Genomic DNA, 23,986 nt, shown 5'->3' on the forward strand with positions numbered 1-23,986 from the left:
AAGAAGGCGGGAAGAGTTGAGGGATGTTTGAGTGTGTGCGGGCGTGCTTGCTGTGTGCTTGAGTTTGTGCTGCCGGCCGGCGTGCATGCTTTGCACTTGCTGTGTGAGCTGCTGTGTGCCGGCATGCCTCCTCTCCTCTGTCCTTGCGTCTCTGTACTCATCTGCTGAATCTCCGCTGCAGAAGTTTCACGGCAACCAAGGAGCAGCAAACAGGAGCCATCCTTTCGAGGCTCGACCTTGTGTGCAGAGAGATCCGGCTGCCATGGCGCTGTGGACTGGGCTGGGTCAGGCGGCGACGGTGGCGCAGCTGGTCGGCGCGGACGTCGGCGGGCTAATCTCCATGATCGTGCAGGCCGCTCTGACTGCTCGGCAGAACAGATCGGAGTGCGAGCAGCTCGCGCGTCGGCTCCTCATGATCGCCCAGCTGCTTCCGCGCGCACGTGCAGGAGCCGGAGGCAATGCAACCGCTGGCGGGGCTAGGTGACACACTCCGGGACGCCCACGAGCTCGTCGTGTCCTGCCAGGGAAGGAGCGCGGCGTACCAGTTTGTCATGGCCGGCAGGAGGGCCGAAAGATTCAGGGAGGTCCAGAGCAAGATCGACTCCTACCTCATCGTGTTTCCCGTGATCAGCCACAGCGGCATCACGCGCCGACTCGAACGGATCTACAATGTCCTTGTCCCAAATGACTCCACCAGTATTGAACCGTCTCCACTTCCACATCGGCAGGTATGTACAACCTCAATACTAATTACAGAAATTGATATGTATGTTGGTCATGAACGGTATTTGTCACTGTTTATTTGTGGTCTCTTTTTCAGGGGTCTACAGAGGTGGCACAAGAGGTACTGCTGCATGAAACCCAGGAATTCACGTTGGTGGAGATCATGGCTGCCACCAATAACTTCGCCCTTGATAATAAGATTGGTTGCGGCGGCTTTGGAACAGTGTACAAGGGCAGTCTTCAGGATGGGCGAGAGGTGGCCATCAAGCACACCATCAGTAACTATCGGGGAGCCGTAGAAGATTTCAACACAGAGGTCGCCATCCTATCACGGCTCAGACACAAACACATCATCCGCCTCCTTGGATCGTGTGTGACTCTGAGTATGGACAAGCACCTGCTAACCGCAACGCAAAAGAAAAAAAAAAAGGCCTGCTAACCAGGTGGAGAAAAGAGCCGGAAGTGCCAGAGAGGTTGATTGTCTATGAGTACATGGAGAATGGCACACTCTTTGACCACCTGCACCCTTATAAGGCCGGCTCCTCTTCGCTGTCGCCGGTGACAATGTCCTGGAAGGTGCGCGCCAATGTGCTCCTCGGCGTGTCACGCGCTATTGAGCACCCGCACTGTCATGCCAACCCATCGATCATACACCGGGACATCAAGCCGAGTAACATCAGTTTCGATGCTGGTTGGGCGCCACGTGTGATGGACTTTGGCTTGTCGGTTGTCTGGGACATGGCGAGTGAGGAGGAGGGATTGGTTCTCGCCGTTGCAGGCACAATGGGGTACGTCGCCAATGAGTACGCCCTCTATGGTTGTCTGACACCGGCGTGCGATGTGTACAGCCTGGGTGTGGTGATGCTCGAGGTTCTAACAGGGGAAAAGGCATTTTCCCAAGATGATGAGAGGATGAGTGCAGGATTGGTTTCCTTCGCAGTCCCCATAATCGAGGAAGGTAATTTTGAGGCGTTGCTAGACAGGCGACCGGTGCCGGAGCCAACGGCAGGGCACCTCAAGGCGCTGGAGCAGGTAGCGCAGACTGCACGATGTTGTGTGTAGTTGGACAGGAAGGACCGACCAGCCATATCAGATATCGTGGCACACCTCGAGATGGCGCACGAGTTGATCTGCAGAGACGAGCCAGGTTCAGTTGACGAGTTACCAAACTCACCACGTGTAAGCGGTGTCTCATCGGCAAGCTACTATTCCGATCTGGTACACTACAAACTCACTGAACTCTCTTTACATCAATATATTCAATCCTGTGTTCATACACTGATGAAGAGGGCTCACTACTCATTTTATGGTCTCTTCCTTGATTAGGAATCTGAGGTGTTGGAGGAGGGCGTCGACACCCATCTTTGAAGGCGTCCTCTCCAACGGCGCATTACACTGACCGGGGCAAGCGCCAGGCTCCACGACGGGCGGCGGGTGGCTGTGAAGCGCTTCAGTAACCCGATGAGGATCCTGTTACGGCACGTATGCAATGGTCGCTTTCGGTAATCTGCAGGTGCTTGTTTGAACGGGTGGTTTGGGACAGAGCTTGGGATGGACCCCAACTGTAGTTTCATTTTGCTTCTTCACCACCCACCCTGCTATGTTCTTCTATAAGCGGTTTCTTAGGAAAGGAACGTAATATGCGGCTGATGGTCACCACTGTACATACTTTTTAGCCTTTTTTTTCGCAATTACTTTGGTTTTTAGCCTGGAGTTGCGCAACAACAGGTCCACTTTCTATGTTTAGCTTCTCTTTCAAAGCCATTCATAGGGTAGGAGGCCCGATCCAACATTTGTGTTATCTCGTTTTTTTTTAAAGCTAGAATGTTAGATTAATCTTGAGTTAGGTCTATTATAAGGTTGGCACTTTTGATACCGAACGAGCCTGGAAAAGAAGGATTATTATGCTGTTAACGGAGTAGCAGTGATTGATGCAGCATGGTTTCAGATGTGAAACGTTCCATGGTGCTGAGATTGGAGAATGGCTGAGGGTCTTTCTTTCCTCTCCGTTCAAGCAATTTCTTCAGAAAATAATAATAATGATGTCCAGCTATATGTTGTTGTAGTTTAGAAGTCTGTTGTGTGACTATGGATTGATGTCGATCGGCAGTTGGGCCTGCTTTTGCCTTGTTTCGCCTGCACCAACATGGAAAGAAATCTGGTGGTATCCCACCCTCAAATGCAGGCTTGTAAACCACGCCGCCCAATTGGTTCATCAAGAAGTTCATCTCTGATAGGTAATGGGTGGCGGTTCTTCATTGTGATATCGTTGAGATGATGGTAATCGACACAGAAGCCCCATTCTTCGTCCCTTTTTAGCACCAGAAGGACCGGGGAGGCAAAAGGACTTCAGGACTTCGGCTGTGCTGGATAATGCCTTGGATGAACCAGTCAGTCACTTGAGCTTCCATTTCATCTTTTTGAGCTGGGCCTCGTGTTTGTTGAGTAATGTGATTGTATTAGAAAACATAGTTTAGACTAGGAAATATTCTGGCTTGCCTTGTACTCCAAGTAGATCATGTACTCCTATATATATGTCCACGAGGCTCAAGCAATACAATGAACAATTCCACCAATCCCTCTCTCTTTCTTCTAACATGGTATCTATCGCAAGTCGATCCTAAACCCTAGCCGCCATCGCTTCCGCACGTGCGGGGTTGGCCGGCGCTCGGGTGCTTCCCCGGCGAGATGGGCAAGCTGGGGGGCTGATTGCTTTTTTCTATTATGAATGAAGGGTGTGTATGCAAAATATCAGGGACTATTTTGTAAATTCAAAACTAACCACTTTCTAACACCATTTGTGTTGAACCGTTACGCCATATCAGCAAATATGGGACCCACCTTTCATAATTGTGCTTAAAACAGCCTAAGCGGCCGATTAGTGTTTTCTACAAAAGATTAAGCTCAGAATCAGTTCTTTCTGGCAGAAATTCATAGAAGAGTGTTTTCTACAAACCTAGACTTCAATGTGGTGGTTTTTTGCAATTCACTCGTTCATTTATGGTCTCTTTTGCAGGAGCCTACAGAAGTTGCTCAGGAGGTACCACCGCATGGAACCCAGGAATTTACATTGGCGGAGATCATGGCCGCCACCAATAATTTCGCCCTTGACACCAAGATCCATTGTGGTAGTTCTGGAACGGTGTACAGGGGCAGGCTTCACGATGGGCGAGAGGTGGCCATCAAGCACTTCAATTACCATGAGTACTCTGTAAAGGACTTTAGCACAGAGCTCGACAACCTATCACGGCTCCGACACAAACACATCATCTGCCTTCTTGGATCGTGTGTGACTGTGACCAAGGACAAGCGTCTACAAACCACCCTACAAAGGAAAAAAAATGGGCCTGCTAACCAGGTGGAGAAAGGAGCCGGAAGAGCGGGAGAGGTTGATCGTCTATGAATACATGGAGAATGGCACGCTCTTTGACCACCTCCATTCTGATCATGGCTCCTCCACGCTGTCACCAGTGACGATGTCCTGGAAGATGTGCATGGATGTGCTCCTTGGCGTGTCGCGCGCCATCGAGCACATGCACTGTCATGCCATCCCACCAATTATCCATCGAGACATAAAGTCGGCTAACATCGTTTTCGACGCTAGTTGGGTGCCGCGTGTGGGAGACTTTGGCTTGTCGGTCGCTTGGAACATGACGCGTGATGAGGAGGGGATGGAATGCATTGCTGCTGGAACACTTGGGTACCTTGACCCTGAGTGCCACGTTACATTCCTTCTGAAACTGGCAAGCGACGTGTACAGCTTGGGCATGCTGATGCTTGAGATTCTGACTGGGAAAAAGGTAGTTTACTATGGGGAGAAGGGAATTACTAGTTTGACAATCTTCGCACTCCCCGCATAAAGCCTGGTAATCTTGGGGAGTTGTTGGACAGGCGACCATCGCTGGAGCCAACGCCATGGGAGCTGCAAGCACTAGTAGAAAACAGGGATTTGGGCCAGGCCGGGCCAGCCCATCACTAGTAGAAAACAGGGCTTTGGTCACAACTTAATATATCCATTAGTCCTGGTTGTAATACGAGTCGGGACTAATGTGAGCATTAGTCATGTTCGAGCGGCTAAAGGCATTAGTCTCGGTTCAAATGGAACTTTTAGTCCCGGTTTGAGACACGAACCGGGACTAAAGGGTGCAATGCCCTTTAGTCCCGGTTCGTATCTTAAATCGGGACTAAAGATTAGACCTTTAGTCCCGGTTTGAGACCAAACCGGGACTAAAGGGTGCGATGCCCTTTAGTCCCGGTTCGTGTCTCAAACCGGGACTAAAGAGGTTCGTGTCTCAAAGTCTACACGCCCCCCCCCCCCCCCTTATCGCCATTTCAGTTTTGAAAAAAAGAAAGAAAACGATGAAATCTTCGAAAAATAAAATCCTTCGAGATGTAGTTATATTACTACATCTACTAGTTAGGAAAATTAAAAAACATAAATTTGGACATGTTTTGCAAAAAAAGTTATGAAAAAGTGAAACGGCTATAACTTTTGCATACGATGTCGGAAAAAAAACATATAATATATCAAAATGTTCAGCACGAAAATCACAAAAAGCAGTCTAGATGGGCGCCTAAAACCTTCGGGCTAACTGACACCACCCATATTCAGCCCAAATGTAGGGTTCATATGGGGGCGCCTGGGGGCGACCGCAAAGTCGGACCCGGCCCACGCTGGATCAACGACCCCACTTATATTCCTCCACATCTGCTCGCCAGGCCAAACGATAGCCACTTCACTCCTCTCTCCTACCCAAGCTCCCGTCCGACGAATCTCCGTCCTTCTCCGGCATGGCGGGCAGTGGATCCGATGACGACCGGTACAGATTCATCAACTGGGGTGTCTTCCCGTGCGGTTTGGAGGAGGAAATGGTTGTCCTCATTGCACTCCGCCGCTCCCGCGAGGACAGAGCCCGACCGACAGCTGGATCTTTCCAGCGCGAGCCCATTAATGGTATGCCGGAGTGCGAGTCCATTGTGCTCGGATCCTCCGAGGCTGGATCATCGCGGTCCTCCCGGGAGCCTTCAATCTCACTTTTCTCATCACCGGTACATCGAAGTACGAGCCCTACCGGGCCCGGTGTGCCCGTCGTGGAAGGAGAGGATGAATCCCGCCGAGGCCCGACTCGCTGCCGACATGGCGGTGGCTGATGCGGTGGTGCGCGCAGCCGCAGAGGAGAAAGCCATCCGCGCCCGCATCGGGATGAAGCTGCAGCGGAGGAACACGTGCGCCCTCTTCCGAGAGCAGAATCGGGCGGGTTGGGCCATAGCCGGACTGCCCCTCCAGGAGAAGAAGGAGTACAACAGCGAGTCAGACAACTCCGACAATGAGCAGATCCGGCTCGATCCATACCGCGTCTTCGACCACTACTTCCGTGAGAAGGACGGCAAAGGCGCCTGGAAAGGCAAGGGCGGCCGTGGATGATCTTCTTCATACCCAGTATGTGGGTTAAACATGCTAATTTTTGGTAGTCTGATGACATGTCCTGATGTAGTAGCCAGACGAAACGTGTAATGCATCGTTACATAGTTGCATGAGTTTGTGTGGTTTAAGGTGTGCTAATTGAGGTGTCCGGTTGTGAGAAGTGAAATTTGAGTATGTGCTGCTCACTCGTACTCCCAAGCTATATTGTATTTGAACAAGTTGCAGCTTTGAAAAATGAACGAATAATACTAAAATATTTCTATTCATTATGCAAATGTGACTTGTGAATCAACTGTGGAGATTTAGTCATCGTCCGGTGCAGCGCCCCAGATCATCATGATTCGACATGTCCACCCCCCGCTGCTGCATCCAGTACACACAGGGGTGCCGGATTCGTGTGCCCCGACCACCACGCCGACAAGTTGGTCACATGGTTAGAAATTAATGGAGTGTATTGCAAAAAACATCGATATTGAAGGCTAGAGTTGCAGAAATCACAAGTCTACAGTTTTGTGTCAAAAATCATTAATTCCAGGGCTAATTTTTTTTTGCAAAAAACACTAGTCGCCCGATCTGACCGCTTCGATGACGATTATGATAGGTGGGTCACGCTGGACAGAGTGATGTGGCAGAAATATTTGCCACATGGGTGCTGACTGTTCAATCCCTTCTCCCCCTCCTCTATCTCTCTCTATAGTGGGCGCCCGTCATCCCCTGCTTCCTCCGACGCCTACTCCTCCTGGCCGCCGCATTCATGTCGAGGAACCCCCGAGCCCGGCGGAGGCAGGGAAGTGGTTGGGGGCGGGGAAGGGGATAGGGGTGGTGCGCCGTCGCGCCGCCTCACCAGCGCTCCCCATCACCGGCTACAGCGACCAGCGACGGCGGTTCGATTCCTGGCCGGATCCCCTCGGATCCGGTGCGGGTCGACGCGAGGAGGTTCATGGGCGGCTGCTTGGCGTGAATGGTACAGGATTTGCGGCGCAGGCTCCTGGCTCCAGTCGACTACGGCGGAAGGGTAGCATGGCAGCGGTACTTCGGTGCTGGTTGCTGCTCGCGCAAGTGCACCGCTGCTCGCGCCTGTGCGCGACCGGCGTGGCTTTGCTTGCTCCGGTGCGCGCCCGGCACGGCTGCTGCTAGCGCCCATGCACGGTCGGCGTGGCTGGGGCTTGCTCCTGCTCGCGACCGGTGCGTGCGTGGGCGGCGTGGCTGTTGTTTGCTCCGGTGAGCGGCCAGCCGCCGCCGCTGCTCGCGCCCGTGCAGCTATGGGTAGGGAGGTGGTAGGGCGAGGTGGGCGGCCATAGGCCCTTGCCGGCTGGGAAAGACAGTGGATGGAGGGAGTGGATGCCGACGGCGTGATTTTTAGAGAGAGAGAGAGAGAGAGAGAGAGAGAGAGAGAGGGAGAGAGGAGAGAGTCGAAGAAAGTGACTACTCAACATGCCTAGTTGGCATTTTTCTGCCAAGCTGGCTCCTGGCGAGTGGGACCCACCTGTCATAATCATCATCAAAATGGTCAAACCGTGTTTTTTTCAAGAAATTAGTCTCAGAATTAGTGATTTTTGGCACAAAAATGTAGAATCATGATTTCTGCAACCCTAGACTTCAATGTCGATGTTTTTTGCAATTCATTCAAGTTAATGCGTCCGGGTCTGATGGAAGGTAAATCATTGTATTTTGCAAGTGGCTAAACATGTTGCCTTTGTTTGAGAATTGATGTTGTCATGCCTTACCAATTCAACGAACTTGAAGATAGGACTAAGATTAAACTTGTAAAGAGTTCCTATAATCTATAATGCTTCAATAGTAGTAAGGAACCAGCAATAATCAGATAAGCATCATCATTATAGTAGTTCTAATTTGTTTGAATGAAAGGAGTAAACTTGTTCTCGTTTTTTCTGATGCGACAGTTGTCTTACCTCCATCCTCAACATGGTGTAGTTTTCCTGCTGGGAAGTTTTGAACCGTATTCTATCGGAGATAATCTTATTGACTAAACGTGCAGGCCTCACATGCACCTTCCACTCAATGTTTTAAATAGTCGGCTATGGAAAATAGCGGCGGGGCGGGTTAAAGCGGGCTATAGCAGGCTATTTATGAAGGCGACCATTTAACGACACCCTGCTGAAAAGGCTATAGCGGATCCGCTATAGCCGGCTATTTCAAACTATGCTTCCACTCCAATACAGCCTGCCTCATCTCTATATGATTGGGCCCAAGTCAACCTTGTTTGCTTAGCAGTATATACTATTATAAGTTTCTTTCGTGCAACCAACGAGGAGTTTACCTTATCTTCCCACCAGCCGGATCTAAATTAAAGCTTGGTTGCTGCTGCGGGGTGTGATCCACATCTCCAAAGAGCAAACAACAAGTCGATTGATCTCCTTCAACCTTTCGCCAGGTTAGTCATCTCCCTTAATGCTTAATTTGGTTTAGATCGTCGACCACGGAGTGGCTCCCCCATTTCCATCCCCAATGTTGCAAGCGTTTTTAAGATAGAAATGGTCTCCCCGGGTTCCATTTCATTGAAATGCAACCCAAATGAAATAAGCTAGGGAGGAATGGGAAATAGTTGGCCGTCTTCTATGTGAGGATCAAACAAGTTTTCCAATATAGTTCTTTAGGTGGGCATAGTTTCAGCCTTTGCTAGTAGTTAATAGCTGCCCGTCTGCAAAGTTTAGGTAGCCATTGGTGCGTACTAGCCAGATTCCACGCTGCTCCTTGATCTGGAGAGCAGAGGAGTGAAGATTGGAGAGGATGGCTACTATTTTTAAATGTCACGCCTGTTCTATCAGCTCACGTTGTTTTTCTTTCTCAGGAAGATTTAAGATCATCGTATCAGTTAAGCCTGATGGGGGAGATGGACAGTACGTGTTTTAGACTACATCAGCTTGAAGCCATTACAAACAACTTCTCAAAGGATCAAAAAGTAGGCAGCAGCGGGTATGCAGATGTTTACAAGGTACACAACCTATTTTTTTTCTATCTCTAGTTCGCAAGTAGTAAATACTTGCGAACCGACGCCATGCACACTGGAGTTCGTCTCCGTGCCGCCCTCGTGGGTGGGTGCCGAGGTGCGGTCGCCGTCCTCGCCACACGAAGAGGTCAAGCAGGCGCCTCCGGCCATGCAACCGCCGTAGGGGCCGCCTGCCCACCTCTGACAACCACCGCCGTACATCAACCTCGCAGAGGGCGATGACGAGGAGAACGGTGATGGCATCGAGGATGGCCATGGCGGCTGCGGCGTCTAGTTTTTTTAATGTTTTTTAAGTTTTAAGTTAAGTTTAATGTGTGGGCTAGGACTTGTTTAAACGGTTTAAATATTTTAAAACTGTTTAATTAAGTTTATTTCTATGTTTTTAAATGTGTGGCCGGTCACTTTTTTTATCTCGAGACGGACAAAATGCAATTTGGCCGCGCATTGGGTGCACCGACCAGCAGAGGGACCAAACCAGGCACATGCATCCATTTTGCCATCTGGAGGGACCAAACCAGGCACGGGCATTCATTTTACCATGTCAAACGGGCAAAATCCGGACAAAACGGATGTTTGTTTGTGGTCGACTGTTGGAGTTGGCATAACAGAGACCAGCATTAGCAAATCAATCACTGGCCTTGGGAGCGGTGTTGCTGGACAGATCTCAGACATCGCATGCCCACCACCAGAATCCAAGGAGGATAGCACGCACGACGAGAAGACAAGGAGCAGACCGAGGAGGGGTTGGGGGACGGTGGCCGGCGGCTGTGAAGCTTGAGGAAGAGAGAAAATGAGAGAAAAGGGGCCATGCAGTGGGGGCGCTACAACCATGTGGTGACGGCCAGTGGTTCCATTGAGCGGCGGCAGTCGTCAGCGGGACGAGCAATCTATTTTCCATTATTTTTCCTTGTATATATATATATATATATATATATATATATATATATATATATATATATATATATATATATATATATATATATAAACAGCCGCTTTGGGTCGGGTATGGAGTTAGTTTAGAAGCGGGCCAACACAGTTTCAGATTAATTAGCATTTAATTAGTGTTAAAAGACAATATTGCCTTTTTAAATTTTTTCGAGGGGTGTGTACTGAAGCAGAGACCAAATAATAATAGCACCGATCGCTAGCTCAGTCGCGCTAACAAGTTATTTTAACAGGCGGTGCATAATGGGGAAGAGATTGTTGTGAAGAAGTTTTATCATATGCCTGGACTTGGTGATGAAACGTTTCAAAATGAATTCGGTAATCTTAACAAGCCTCGTCACAAAAATATCATACGGTTAATTGGCTACTGCTATGAAAAGCAGTATAGATGCTTTGAACACCATGGGGATATTGTTTTCGCGGAGATAAGAGACCAACTTCTTTGCTTCGAGTATATGCAGTCTGGAAGCCTCGATAAACATATTGGAGATAATTATATTATGACCAACAGTTTGTGGTATGTATTACCACTAGTTTGAATGACAACAATGAATGCTTATGAGGAGTGCATCCATTTTTCTCCTTTGTCTTTCTTTTTCCTTGTAATGGCAGATGAATCTTGTGTACTTGATTCGCCCACATGTTATAAAATCATTCAAGGGACCTGCGACGGCTTAAATCACCTCACAGTGCGCAGCCAAAACCAATTTTCCATATGGACTTAAAGCCTTCTAATATATTGCTCGATAAGGACATGACGCCGAAAATTACAGATTTTTCTTTGTCAACACTTGTTGCTTCAACAGAAGAAGAGTATCAATCAGATAGGATGATAGGAACACCGTGAGTTGACATTTATCATGCATAGTTTAAGGCTATTTTTTTAAATAATACATTTTTTTATTAATTTTCATAAATATTACGCTGGGTAATTTTTTTCAAAAGTAATACACCGTCGGCCCGTTGCAGGCCGACTAGGCCTAGTCAGTCCACAGCAGGCCGATTGGCCGACTGGCCCCTGTCGGCCCACTGTGGGCTGATTGGGTCCTATCGGCCCACTGTGGGCCGACTGGAGCCAATTGGCTCGCTGTGGGCTAATTTTTTTTGCAAAAAAAGTAGGCATAAAAAATATATGTTTAAAAAATGTTAATCATGCAATTAAAAAATGTTAAACGTGTATTAAAAAAATGTTTCTGATGTATACAAAAAAGTACAATATATATGCAAAAAGTTGACTAAAAATATGTTTTAAAAAGTCTTAATCATGTATTTAAAAATTGTTAAATGTGTATAAAAAATGTTCCTTATCAATACAAAAAATATAGAATGTGTATGAAAAAAAGTTGACACCAAAAAAATATGTTTGAAAAAAATGTTAATCATGTATTTGAAAAAATGTTCCTTATCTATACAAAAAATATAGAATGTGTATGAAAAAAAGTTGACACCAAAAAAATATGTTTGAAAAAAAATGTTAACCATGTATTTGAAAAAATGTTCAACGAGTACACAAAAATGTTTCATGTATTGGAATGAAAGGTTAAACGTGTATAAAAAAAATGTTCCAGCTCCGGATCCGGTATGGGAGCATCACGGACCTAAGTATGATTGGTTGCTCTTTTTCTATGGAACTGGAACATTTTTTCAAACATATTTTTTTGGTGTCAACTTTTTTTCATACACATTCTATTTTTTTTATTGATAAGAAACATTTTTTATACGGCAAATTTGACAATTTTGACCTGGAAACGAAATAAATTCACAGAATGAACTGGGTGCGAAACTATTTCACACCCCTAACCCTTTTGTGTAGCGCCCGCCACGCCGGCGCCACACCCTACGGTGCAGCGCCTAGCTCCGGGGCGTTGCACCTCTGTCCACCGTGGCAGCCCACGGGCCCGCACCCAGCAGTGCAACGCCTCCGAGCTAGGCGCTGCACCTGTAATGTGCAGCGCCTAGCCGCTAGGCGCTACACGTGTAATGTGCAGCGCCTAGCCGCTAGGCGCTGCACTGTGACTTATATGCAAACGCGCCAGCCCTCTCCTCCCCCACCCTCCCCATTGGCAGTTACAGAAAACAGGGCGGCGGCCATCTGCACTCCCCCTCTCAATCCCCTCTCCCAAATCCTTCCGATCCGACGATTTGGTCCGTGCATTTGTTCACCAATCCATCGTAGAAGGTACTCTCCTCCGATCCCCTTCTTTCTATCCATAGAAAATATTATATTTTGAAGATTTGGGGAACCTTTGTTTGAATCTTGCATGTATTAGATTTGGGCAACTTTTGTTTGAATCTTGCATATATTAGATTTGGGGAACCCTTGTTAGATTAGAATGTGGTTTGGATAGATAGGTTGACATGTTATTTATATAGTTTGGATACATAGATTGACATGTTATTTCTATGGAGAAGTAGATTGACATGTTATTTGTATGGAGAAGTAGATTGACATGTTATTTGTATGGAGAAGTAGATTGACATGTTATAGTTTGGATACATAGATTGACATGTTATTTCTATGGAGAAGTAGATTGACATGTTATAGTTTGGATACATAGATTGACATGTTATTTGTATGAAGTAGGCCCAAATAGGGGGAAGCACCATATGCTTTGGATCTTGCATGTAGTAGGCCTACTTTAGTTTTATTGAATTGAAAAGATAATCGTGTTGACAAGAATGCTTTGTTGAAATTGTTAGGATGGTTTGGCTTCTCGATGATCATTGGGACAAACAACACCGGTCGTACGCTATGTCGGTGGAGCAGCGGATAATACTGAATGTGGCCGGTGTTACGAATTTCGTATGTTTTTTCAAACACATATGCCCCATATGTAATGTTATGATTTGTTTGTTTGTAGGAGCTTGCACCTCTGAAGCTTCGGTCTCACGGGATCAGCCTTGGAGGGATGAGCTATGATGAGCGGTACACACCTTATGTTAGGGAGGCAGGACTTCTCCCTTTCATTGAGTTGGTCCGCCGGTCGACGCCACCCAACAATGCTGCAGCACTCACCGCGCTTATTGATCATTGGAGGCCGGAGACACACACTTTCCATCTTCGGACCGGGGAGATGACCGTGACGCTGCAGGATATCGCTATGATCACCGGTCTTCCTTTCGATGGCAATCCTTTATGTATGAACACCGATTCTGAAGGGTGGCGCGCGCAGATGCATGCCCTTATCGGTATGGTTCCTCCGGAGCCTCGGGAGCCAGAAAGGGAAGATAAGAAGAAGGAAAGAGTCGCAGCGGGCGCTACTTTCACGTGGATATCATCGAACTTCGCTCATTGCCCCGATGATGCTAATGAGGACATGGTGAAGACTTATGCTCGTGTCTACATGTGGTACGTGATATCGAGGACAATGTTTGCTGATGGCACAGGCAAGAATGCTCCATGGATGTGGCTGAAGGCGTTGACCGTCTTCGATAGCAAATGGAGTTGGGGTTCGGCGACACTAGCTTACTTGTATCGACAGGTATGAAGTTGTTTCCTTTTCACTTCATTGATACATTATCAATGCGCTCTTGCGGCAAATTTGACCATGTTCTTTTTTATGTGCAGTTGGACGATGCCAGTTGTAGGCACACTGGAGGTATTGGTGGTTGTCTGCTCGCACTTTCCATATGGAGCTGGGAGCGTTTGCCGGTTGGACGACCTAAGACCGTGAAGTACGAGGATTGGGACGATAAAGACGACCCACTACGGCTCCCCACTTGGGCTTACAAGTGGGATGTGTTAAATGAGACGACGGATGATCCCTCTGTAATGTACAAGTTGTACAAGAGCGAGCTGGACGCGATCACGCCTGAGCAGGTGAACCGACCTTGCATAAGTGATTATCATGCTTGTATCTTCACTCGATATCAATTTTGCATTCAATCCCATTTTGCAGGTGGAATGGGAGCCGTATGGAAAAGGAGAGAGTTTTGGTAACCCTATAGAGTTCAGGCTTAATCCGATGTGCATTAGGGATAGGGATCTCTGGCATATGCGGTGCCCACTGATATGCAACTGGGCGGTTGAGCTTCACCTGCCACATCGGGTGTTCCGCCAGTTTGGTTTGTTCCAGCCACACCCGCTGGAGTGGGAGGACACGGACAAGTTGCTACACGCGTAAGATATAATTAACCTTGAGCACTTAGCAGCTTCTCGACGGTTTCGATGATGCTAATATTCTGTTTCTAACTTGCAGGTTGGATAGGAAAAAGCAGCGGAAGATCAAGGATTGGGCCAGCCATCGCAGGAAGTATGTCGTGCAGTTCGCTCTTAGTGTGGAGCAAGCAAGGGCCGGAAAACGAGCCCAGCTTCGTGAGCACTGCCCGATCGCGTTCAACAACTATCTCGCATGGTTTCTTGCAAGTACCCGCGTGGAGGTATGCCAGTCGGCGTATGCTGAGGAGATTCTGGAAGAACCCACCGTTTTTGATGAGGTAGCCCAGCACCAGTACAACGCATTAGTCAGGAAAGGCAACTCGGTGATCCCTTCAGCTCCAATGATGAACTTTGTGGTTAGCCCTTTTTGCTTTTCCATTCGCACTTTTCACATCTTCGCTTGCCTAACACTTTGATACCGTTTCTGTTCATAGCGTGCCCAGATCAAGAAAGCAGCTGACGAGACTGAGACTATTCTGGAAACAACCCCGGCTGGCAAAAGAGACGGGGAAGGTACACTTCGAGAATTCATTAAGGTTCACATCTCCTTCAAACTAGCACTTAACATTTGTTGGTACGTTCCATGTCTCATTCACTTGTACATGTTGCAGCGCCAGGGCCAAAAGTTAAGGCGGCTATCAAACCTTTTCGGTTGTCGTGACCCCGAGTATGTATCACCAGAACGGTCTAGGCCGGCGACACCATCAGATCCCGCTTCGGGGCAGAGCCATGGTGAACCTTTCCAGGATGAGGATGTGGGTGTGGTCACCCAAGAGGTATGTCATGACGATATATATCCATTTGTTGATGCATTGCTAACTATATCCTCACACACGGTCTTTTCATATCTTTTGTTGATGCATAGGTTGCTGATGATATGACCTTGGGGACGTACCGGGCTCGGTCTGCATACGAGTTGAAGCCTAGGAGGGGAATCAACAAGTACACACCTGAAGACTTCACCCAAAGAGGCAAAAGGACGGTCGGCACCTCGCGGATGGCGGCTTTGGATGACTATTTGGATGACGATGTCGAACCGGAGGCGGAGCCGGAGCCGGAGCGGGTTCCTCTTCCTAGGAAGGTGAAGAAGATAAGCGTCAAGAGGGGGAGAGGACCCAGCAAGCGTGGAAAGCACTAGTTATCTTAGTTTTTTTATAATCTTGAACTTCGAGTGCGATTTGTTATGTCGTTGAACTTGGAGTGGTCGTACCTTTTATGTCGTTGAACTTGGAGTGGTGGTAGCTCTATGGTAAACTGGAACTTATTGTGATGGTCCTTTCTATGAACTGATGTCTTTTGTGAACCCTTTGTTTGTTATACTAATTGTTATACTTGGAGAAATGATGTCGTACCTGAATGTTTGTTATACTAGTTGTTGAACTGTGGCTGAAAAAGACCCAGTAGAGGGGGGGAGGAGGCACAGTAGGTAGGCCTCAAGTTTCAGGCAAAAAAATTGCTAAATGTTTGTGCAGCGCCCAGCACGGAGGCGCCACACTCTACAGTGCAACGCCTGCGAGCTAGGCGTTGCACTGTAGAGTGTGGCGCCTCCGTGCTAGGCGCTGCATATGTCTGTAACTAGCCAAACTTCTGTTGCTTTCTGGATAGCTACAGACATATGCAGCGCCTAGCTTGGAGGCGCCGCACTCTACAGTGCAACGCCTAGCACGCAGGCGCTGCACTATAGAGTGTGGCGCCTCCGTGCTAGGCGCTGCATATGTCTGTAACTAGCCAAACTTCTGTTGCTTTCTGGATAGCTACAGACATATGCAGCGCCTAGCTCGGAGGCGCCGCACTCTACAGTGCAACGCCTAGCTCGCAAGCGTTGCACTAAAGAGTGTGGCGCCTCCGTGCTAGGCGCTGCATATGTCTGTAACTAGCCAAACTTCTGTTGCTTTATGGATAGCTACAGACATATGCAGCGCCTAGCTTGGAGGCGCCGCACTCTACAGTGCAACGCCTAGCGCGCAGGCGCTGCACTATAGAGTGTGGCGCCTCCGTGCTAGGCGCTGCATATGTCTGTAACTAGCCAAACTTCTGTTGCTTTTCTGGATAGCTACAGACATGTGCAGCGCCTAGCACGGAGGCGCCACACTGTACAGTGCAGCGCCTGGGGGCCGCAGCCCCAGGCGCTGCACTGTACAGTGTGGCGCCTCCGTGCTAGGCGCTGCACATGTCTGTAGGTATCCAGCAAGCAACAGAAGGTATGCCTCCAGTTTCAGGCAAAAATTTCGCTAAGTGTTTGTGCAGCGCTTAGCACGGAGGCGCCACACTATACAGTGCAGCGCCTAGCCCCCAGGCGCTGCACTGTACAGTGTGGCGCCTTCTAGCTAGGCGCTGCACTGGTCTGTAGCTATGCAGCCAGAACAGAAGGTACTTTACAGTTTGAGGCACTTGGACTTGGACTTAGCGAATATTTTAGCTATCCAGAGAGCCACAGCAGCTAGGCGCCACATGGTAGATTGCAGCGCCCAAGTACTTCACGACACATAGTAGTTCATAACACATTGTACTTCACGACACATAGTAGTTCTTACAACCAAATCAAGGAGGAGACATAGTAGTTCACCGCACATAGTAGTTCACACAACCAAATCGAGGAGGAGACATAGTAGTTCACGGCACATAGTAGTTCACAACCAAATCACATTGGAGACATAGTAGTTCACAACCAAATCGAAGAGGAGACATAGCTCTATTGCGTAGAGCAAGGCCCCTTTCCCTTCTTCTTCTTCCTCTCTTCTTCCTCTTCCTCCTCCCTTTTTCTTATGAGGTGAGCCTCCTTAACCACCCTCTCCATGAATATCTGATTGTCCCTCTTTTCTTTTTCAGCTGCAATTGCCCAAAGCTTCATGGTTCTTTCTTCAAAATCCTGTTGACGCTTCTTCTGTGCCTCCTCAACTTTCCTCATCAACGCTTGCTCCCTAGCGCGCATCGCATTTGCCACACTCTGTTTTCGCTTCCTCTCCTTCTCAAGCTCCTCTTCCTTCTTCTTCTTTAGCTTGGCTGCATCCTCCTCTCTTGCGGGGAGCCCATGTTTTCTTGACCGTCATGATTGAGAACTCCGACTCCCTCACGGTGCGTGGGTGATTGATGTCCACATTCCTAACGCGGCCGGCGGCATACAAATGTGAGCATGGGAGATGAAGCAACAATGGCCTCCCGCAAGAGCAATCACATTGTGTTAACGACACCTTGAAAGCCCGACCTCCATGTTGCCGGCCATCATTTGTGGTTCTCCTGGCTCTTTCACTTCGTACTTCCACTCTTCATTGTCATATAATATAGCTTCTTTTGAGTCCGCCTTCCGTGATTGAAATAGCAACCATTCATCAACTTTGGGTGGGAACTTGTACTTGTACTTCCGTGGGTTCTCACCCGCTATCTGTGCATCGGTTTCCATCGAGTACTTTACAAAGTACGCATTCATCTTGTCAAATGTGTATTGAACTATTGCCGTCACGGGTAATCCACGTGCACCTTTGAGCACCCTATTGAAGCATTCGGCCATATTGCTTGTCATTTGACCGTATCTCCGGCCATCTTCATCAAAAGCACATGCCCACTTGTTCCGGTATTGAATGTGCCTATTGAGAAACTCTTGACCCCCGGGATCAAGTTTTTTGTGTGCGAGCAATTTGTTGTACAAAGTGGCGAAGCGCTTATCGGAGAATGCGAGACAACAATCTTGAAGATCATCGGCCAACTCCTTAAGGCCACATGCCCTATAGAAGTTCGAACAAAAGTGCCTCATGCACCAGCGATGCTGCAACGGAGCATGCCCGGGAATGTCAATCTCCACGGCGTTAAGAATTCCTTGATTCCGATCCGATATGACACAAATTTCCCTTTGAGCGGGTAACACCTTCGTCCTCAAAAGATGCAGAAACCACTCCCAGTTGTCATTGTTTTCCACCTCAACCAAAGCAAATGCCAATGGCAACACCCGGTTATTGGCATCACTTGCTATCGCAACCAACAAGGTGCCCTTGTATTGTCCGGTCAAGAACGTGCCATCAATTGCGATGACCGGCCTACAATGTTCGAAAGCCCTCACACATTGCTCGAACGCCCAAAAAGCACGGCCAAATACTCTGACTTTCCTTCCTTCATGAACCGTTGTTTGGTGCCCATGAGGCTCGACCACATGAACCATGCCCGGGTTTGTCGCGGCCATGGCTAACAACAACCTAGGGATTCGGTTGTATGCTTCCTCCCATGTACCATACAACATCTTAAATGCGGCTTGCTTCGCCTTCCATGCCTTGTCGTATTTCACCTTGTAATGAAAGATGGCTTTCACAAGGTCAATGACATGTTGGACGCTCATTGTTGGAAGTGTGGATATTGAGTTGGAGAGCCTGTAAGCGATGAACTCGGACGTGAGTTGTTTGTGGTCTTCGGACACAATCTTGCCATCCACCCTTTTGCCTTGGCACATGTGAGTTGGCACACAACTCACTACATGCCAAGTAGGACCTCCTTTCCATGGTCTTGCATGCACAATCCACGGACAACCGCCACGGCGTCTTGCCACTCCTTGTTGGACCTCCTTTCCACGGCCTCTACCACCACCACGGCCTCTTGTAAGTCCAAGTTGGACCTCCTTTTCATCTTCACATGCACATGCAACCGTGTAGCGCACATTGACGTCCGAGTGCACCACCTTGTGTGGACGATAATGCGTAACCGAGTAGTTGTCGAGCCACATCTTCAAATCCAACAAGCTGTCGAACTTAGAACCTTTAGCAATCCGGTTCTTGTCGTCTACCAAATCACGGTGAGAGCTTGGCCTAACCCCAAGAGGTACACATTGGCCACCATCTACCATGGCTTCATCCGCGAGACTAACATCCTTGAACAATGTAGTCCGATGATCCCGACCAAATACCTTCTCGAAAGCTTCGGCCTCCTTCACCGTGAACCCCTCCGCATCAACTTGTTCATCGGGACCATCGTCATCCGAGTCCGATGCATATGCACGGGAAAAAGGGATGGAATGGTCCATTGTCTCTTGCAAATGATATTTGTCGAGATCACCCACATTGTTGTCATGGAGATCAACTTCATTGTCATCGTCCGCATACTCATCATTGTCCTTTGCAAAGATTCATCTTGGTTGTTTCTATGCGGGCTCAATGTTGGCCTCACTTCTTGGGTCAAAAGAGGTTCAACAATTTCATCTCGCTTCAAGGATGGGGGGCTACTAGCAACCAAAGGGGAGGGGTTCCGGTTCAAGTCCAAATGCAAACTTGAATCAACCTTCTTCGTTGCAAATAACTCAAGAGCCTTGTCTAGTGATTCGGCCACCATCTCCTTGTATGCAACCCAACGTTGCTCCGAGTTTACACGCATTGTCTTCCAACGGATGTGCATTCCAAAACCAACATTATGCCTTCCCTCCAACTCAATGATATCACTAGGGTCCATCCAATTCAAATCTTTCCTAACTTGTTGCAAAAGCTCCGCATAGCTAGGACTACTATCAAACACCATGTCAAACTCATCCGGGTCCGGTTCTTTATTGCCTTTCAAAAAGGCGTCTTTGTCCCCATGATGAACAAACACACATGTTCTTCCCATCCCTATAAGCAATGAACACAAGGTAACATTGCTTCCATGAGTACTAATCCATGGATTAACACCGAATACAAACCCTAATATATATATGAAACAACAACCCTAACCCTAACCTAACCATAACCCTAACCATAACCCTAGCCCTAAACCTAACCCTAGCACCAACATAAGAACACCCATAAGAATAACCCTAGCATACTAACAAAGCCTAATCATAGATATTGGCAAACAAACATCTCACATCTCCATGCAAATCTCTAGATCCAAACAAAACTAGGGTTTCCCCAAACTACCAACAAATGAGCAATGGGAGAATTTTACTTCGATCAAAAAAGGGGATCGGAGATTATTACCTTGAGGGAGGGTTTGACTTCGAAATCCACGGACAAATTCTTCAATTTGCAAGATTTGGAAGAAGATTTGAGAGGGGGGAGAGTGGGAGAGGGGGCAAAGCTCGGGGAGAGAGTGAGAGAGTGTGTGGTTGGGGGGGGGGGGTGGGGGAGGGGGGCCCAGCCAAGTGGCTGGATAAGTCACAGTGCAGCGCCTAGCGGCTAGGCGCTGCACATTACACGTGTAGCGCCTAGCGGCTAGGCGCTGCACATTACAGGTGCAGCGCCTAGCTCGGAGGCGTTGCACTGCTGGGTGCGGGCCCGTGGGCTGCCACGGTGGACAGAGGTGCAACGCCCCGGAGCTAGGCGCTGCACCGTAGGGTGTGGCGCCGGCGTGGCGGGCGCTACACAAAAGGGTCAGGGGTGTGAAATAGTTTCGCACCCAGTTCATTCTGTGAATTTATTTCGTTTCCAGCTCAAAATTGTCAAATTTGCCTTTTTATACACACATTTAACAATTTTTAATCATGTATTTGAAAAAATGTCAACTTTTCAAATATATTTTTCAAACATATTTTTTTCATACACATTCTATATTTTTTGTATAAATAAGGAACATTTTTTATACACACATTTAACAATTTTTAAATACATGCTTAACATTTTTTAAACATATTTTTATGTCAACTTTTTTGCATATATATTGTACATTTTTTATATACATCAGGAACATTTTTTTATACATGTTTAACATTTTTTAATTACATGATTAAAATTTTTTTAAACATATATTTTTATGCCTACTTTTTTGCAAAAAAAATTAGCCCACAGCGAGCCAATTAGCTTCAGTCGGCCCACAGTGGGCCGACAGGACGCAATCAGCCCACAGTGGGCCGACAGGGGCCAGTCGGCCAGCTGTAGGACGACTGGAATCCAATCGGCCTGCTGTGGGCCGACTAGGCCTAGTCGGCCTGCAGCGGGCCGACGGTGTATTATTTTTGAAATTTTTTTATCCAGCGTAATATTTATGACAATTAATAGAAAAATGTATTATTTAAAAAAGAAGCTAGTTTAAGTGGGCTGTGTGTTGATGTATTGTTTTTAAACCAAATTTTATTTGTATTTGCACTAACCATGTCAATATCTTATGCTTATGATATCATGCAGCGGGTAAATGCCACCGGAATACATAAACAATCGTATTATATCAAACAAGTTTGACGTGTTTAGTTTGGGCATCATAATATTAAGAATGATGGCCGGAAATAAGGACAACTACCGTGCTCATCCTGGATTCTCTCGCATACAATTTATCGAGCTGGTAAGGAAAATTATGTTTTCTCTATAGCACGAACATACATGCATGGAGATACATAGGACTTCTCCACATCATACGTCCATACGTTTGCACACAATCTAGGTGCACTATCTTCCTAGGGAAGTTTAGTTTATCCATTTTCGCATGCAGGTACGCCAAAACTGGAAGAGAAGGTTGCACGGAACGTTGGGGTACCCATCACACGACATAGACATTCTACGAGTGTGTACATGTGCTGAGATAGCAGTAGGATGTGTGAATGTCGACCAAGAAAAGAGACCCTGCATAGAGGATATTGTCGGTGAGCTGGAGGAGCTAGAAGCTAAAATTAAGAGAATAATATCACTGCCTCCTAAAGAGGCAAAAGACTTAATTCTGCAGGTACGTATACATAGCATATATAGTAACCTGTAGTAATTAGTAGTATTACCTTACTTTGTACTGTTCTTCATCATATGCTAGTATTACACTAGCTCATGATAATAGCCAGAAGTAGATGAACGTCCCTGCCTGCTATTGGTCGCTTAGGGTACGGCTGACTGCCAGAGCCATGTTTTTGGCAGTAGTGTGTCATGGCTGCGTCAGCTAGCCCATGCCCTCTCCTTCAAAAAAAAAAACTCAGGTCCTGATGTAGTGAATGACAGTTTCGTCTTTTTTTTCCTATGAGCAGACTCGTTGTCTGGCAGTATGGGGTCACACGAATTTGTAGAAGTAAGAGAACTTATTTGCCATAAAAAAAAAAATCTGGTTTCCCATAAGCAATTTGAGAACGAGGGTGATCTTCTTATGGCACTGAAGCACCCGAATATAGTGCAACTAGTGGGCTACTGCTATGAAACGGAAATTTCACTTATGCCTTATGAAGGAAAATTCGTTTCAGCTGAAAAAACTGAACTTTTTCTTTGCTTGGAATATATGCCTCGTGGAAGTCTTCACGATTACATTTCAGGTATTACATATAGATATTCTTTTTGAACAATTTCAGGTTTCTCTATGTTTCATGTCGAGTTAGGATTTTGTGCTATATGGGGGCAGTGTTCCCCGTAACATCTGGTCATCGATTCCTCATCTGTGGTGAAAATGAGAGATCTAACAAATGAACGTATTAAAGGCCGTTTATATCTACGGATGTACAAACCCCAGTACCATCGTGTACGAGGGCTTGGTGCGTGGTAGGTTGGATGGTGGCGGTTTGGGCTTAGTTTGGGTTGTTGGTGCACAGGCACAGGCACAGGCATATATGCACACCATGCAGCAAATGCACCTTTACGCACACTCTAACACGCATGCAACACAAGGGTGCATTCAGATACACACTCCATATCTTTCTGCTCTTCTGTCCAACTACCTGACCCGGCCGGCGCTCATTTACCCTGCCGAAAATGTCTAGGCCTGGCCGCACATCACACGAGCTTCGGCACATGATCGAGCTTGACATACACAAGGCACGCATGGGCTCGCAATCTAGAGAACCTAAACGACCCTGACTAGGAGACCATCGAACCCAGCCTACACTAGAACAGTAGTGCCGCACAGGGGAAGATAGCAAGGAAACATCCACTATGGGTACATCCAAAACAAACTATTAACACGGCAGCTGCTACTGGAACATTGTAAGTGAAGAACATTCTTCTTATTTACCACATTTTAGTAATTGACAGAATATGTTCTCTCTACTTTTCTCTTATAACAGCTCATTTTTCTGCTACAGAGGTTACATGTCACTAGAATACCAGCTACGATGTACAATCACACCAATGGCCGACATATTCAGTTTGGGTGTGATAATCATGGAGGTAATAACAGGGCACAGGGACTACCCATATGATATTAGAAGGTCTTCGAAGGACTTCATCAAAGAAGTAAGAAAAATCAGTTTGAACTTCTGAGACGAAGGTCCATCGTCATAAGGCTATATGATATTACCATTGTATAGTAACATCCAAATTTGTGTTCAATTTCACAGGAAATGCAAAAATGGAGAAATAAGCTGCAAAAGGAACCAGGATATACAACACTAGAAATAGACTGCCAACAAATAGAAAGATACATTCAAATAGGTCTAATCTGTGTGAATCCTGAGTGGTCAAAAAGGCCTACAATGAAGAAAATCATAGATATGCTTCAAGGGGTGGTAAGTATGAATTGGTATATTCGCAACAAGGTAACATCACTTGTAGCCTATGATAACACCACTGTATTGTGTAGCATATAATGTATTTAGTGTGCTTATGTCCTACGCTAAGTTAATAATGATATAATTTGTCGCAAATACTGGTCCGTATTGGAAGTAGCAACCTAGAAGCTAGGACTAAGCTATGTGCTCAATGCCTACCTTGTATGACATTTTGTAACTTAAATTCCTTCTGAACAAAACTTTCTTCAGTATACTGTAATTAGGGTACTGCTAAATAGTGTTACTAGAATTCCTAGTCTGCATCTGACCCTTGTATGTAATGATAGGGCGTTTTGGCTAGAACTCATCAGTAAAAAGGTCTAATTAATTTTATTAGAAATGGAGGTTGAGGTTAAAACCTCT

The 23,986-nt window shown here is 47.0% G+C and overlaps 2 pseudogenes; both read left to right on the forward strand.

Moving 5' to 3' along the window:
* Positions 1-262: 262 nt before the first annotated feature.
* On the forward strand, positions 263-4,583 carry LOC123051055 (uncharacterized; annotated as a pseudogene).
* Positions 4,584-8,827: 4,244 nt separating this feature from the next.
* LOC123055478 (cysteine-rich receptor-like protein kinase 37) lies at positions 8,828-22,459 on the forward strand (annotated as a pseudogene).
* Positions 22,460-23,986: the final 1,527 nt, after the last annotated feature.

Source organism: Triticum aestivum, chromosome 2D (assembly GCF_018294505.1).
Source record: "Triticum aestivum cultivar Chinese Spring chromosome 2D, IWGSC CS RefSeq v2.1, whole genome shotgun sequence".
Classification (NCBI taxonomy): Eukaryota; Viridiplantae; Streptophyta; class Magnoliopsida; order Poales; family Poaceae; genus Triticum; species Triticum aestivum.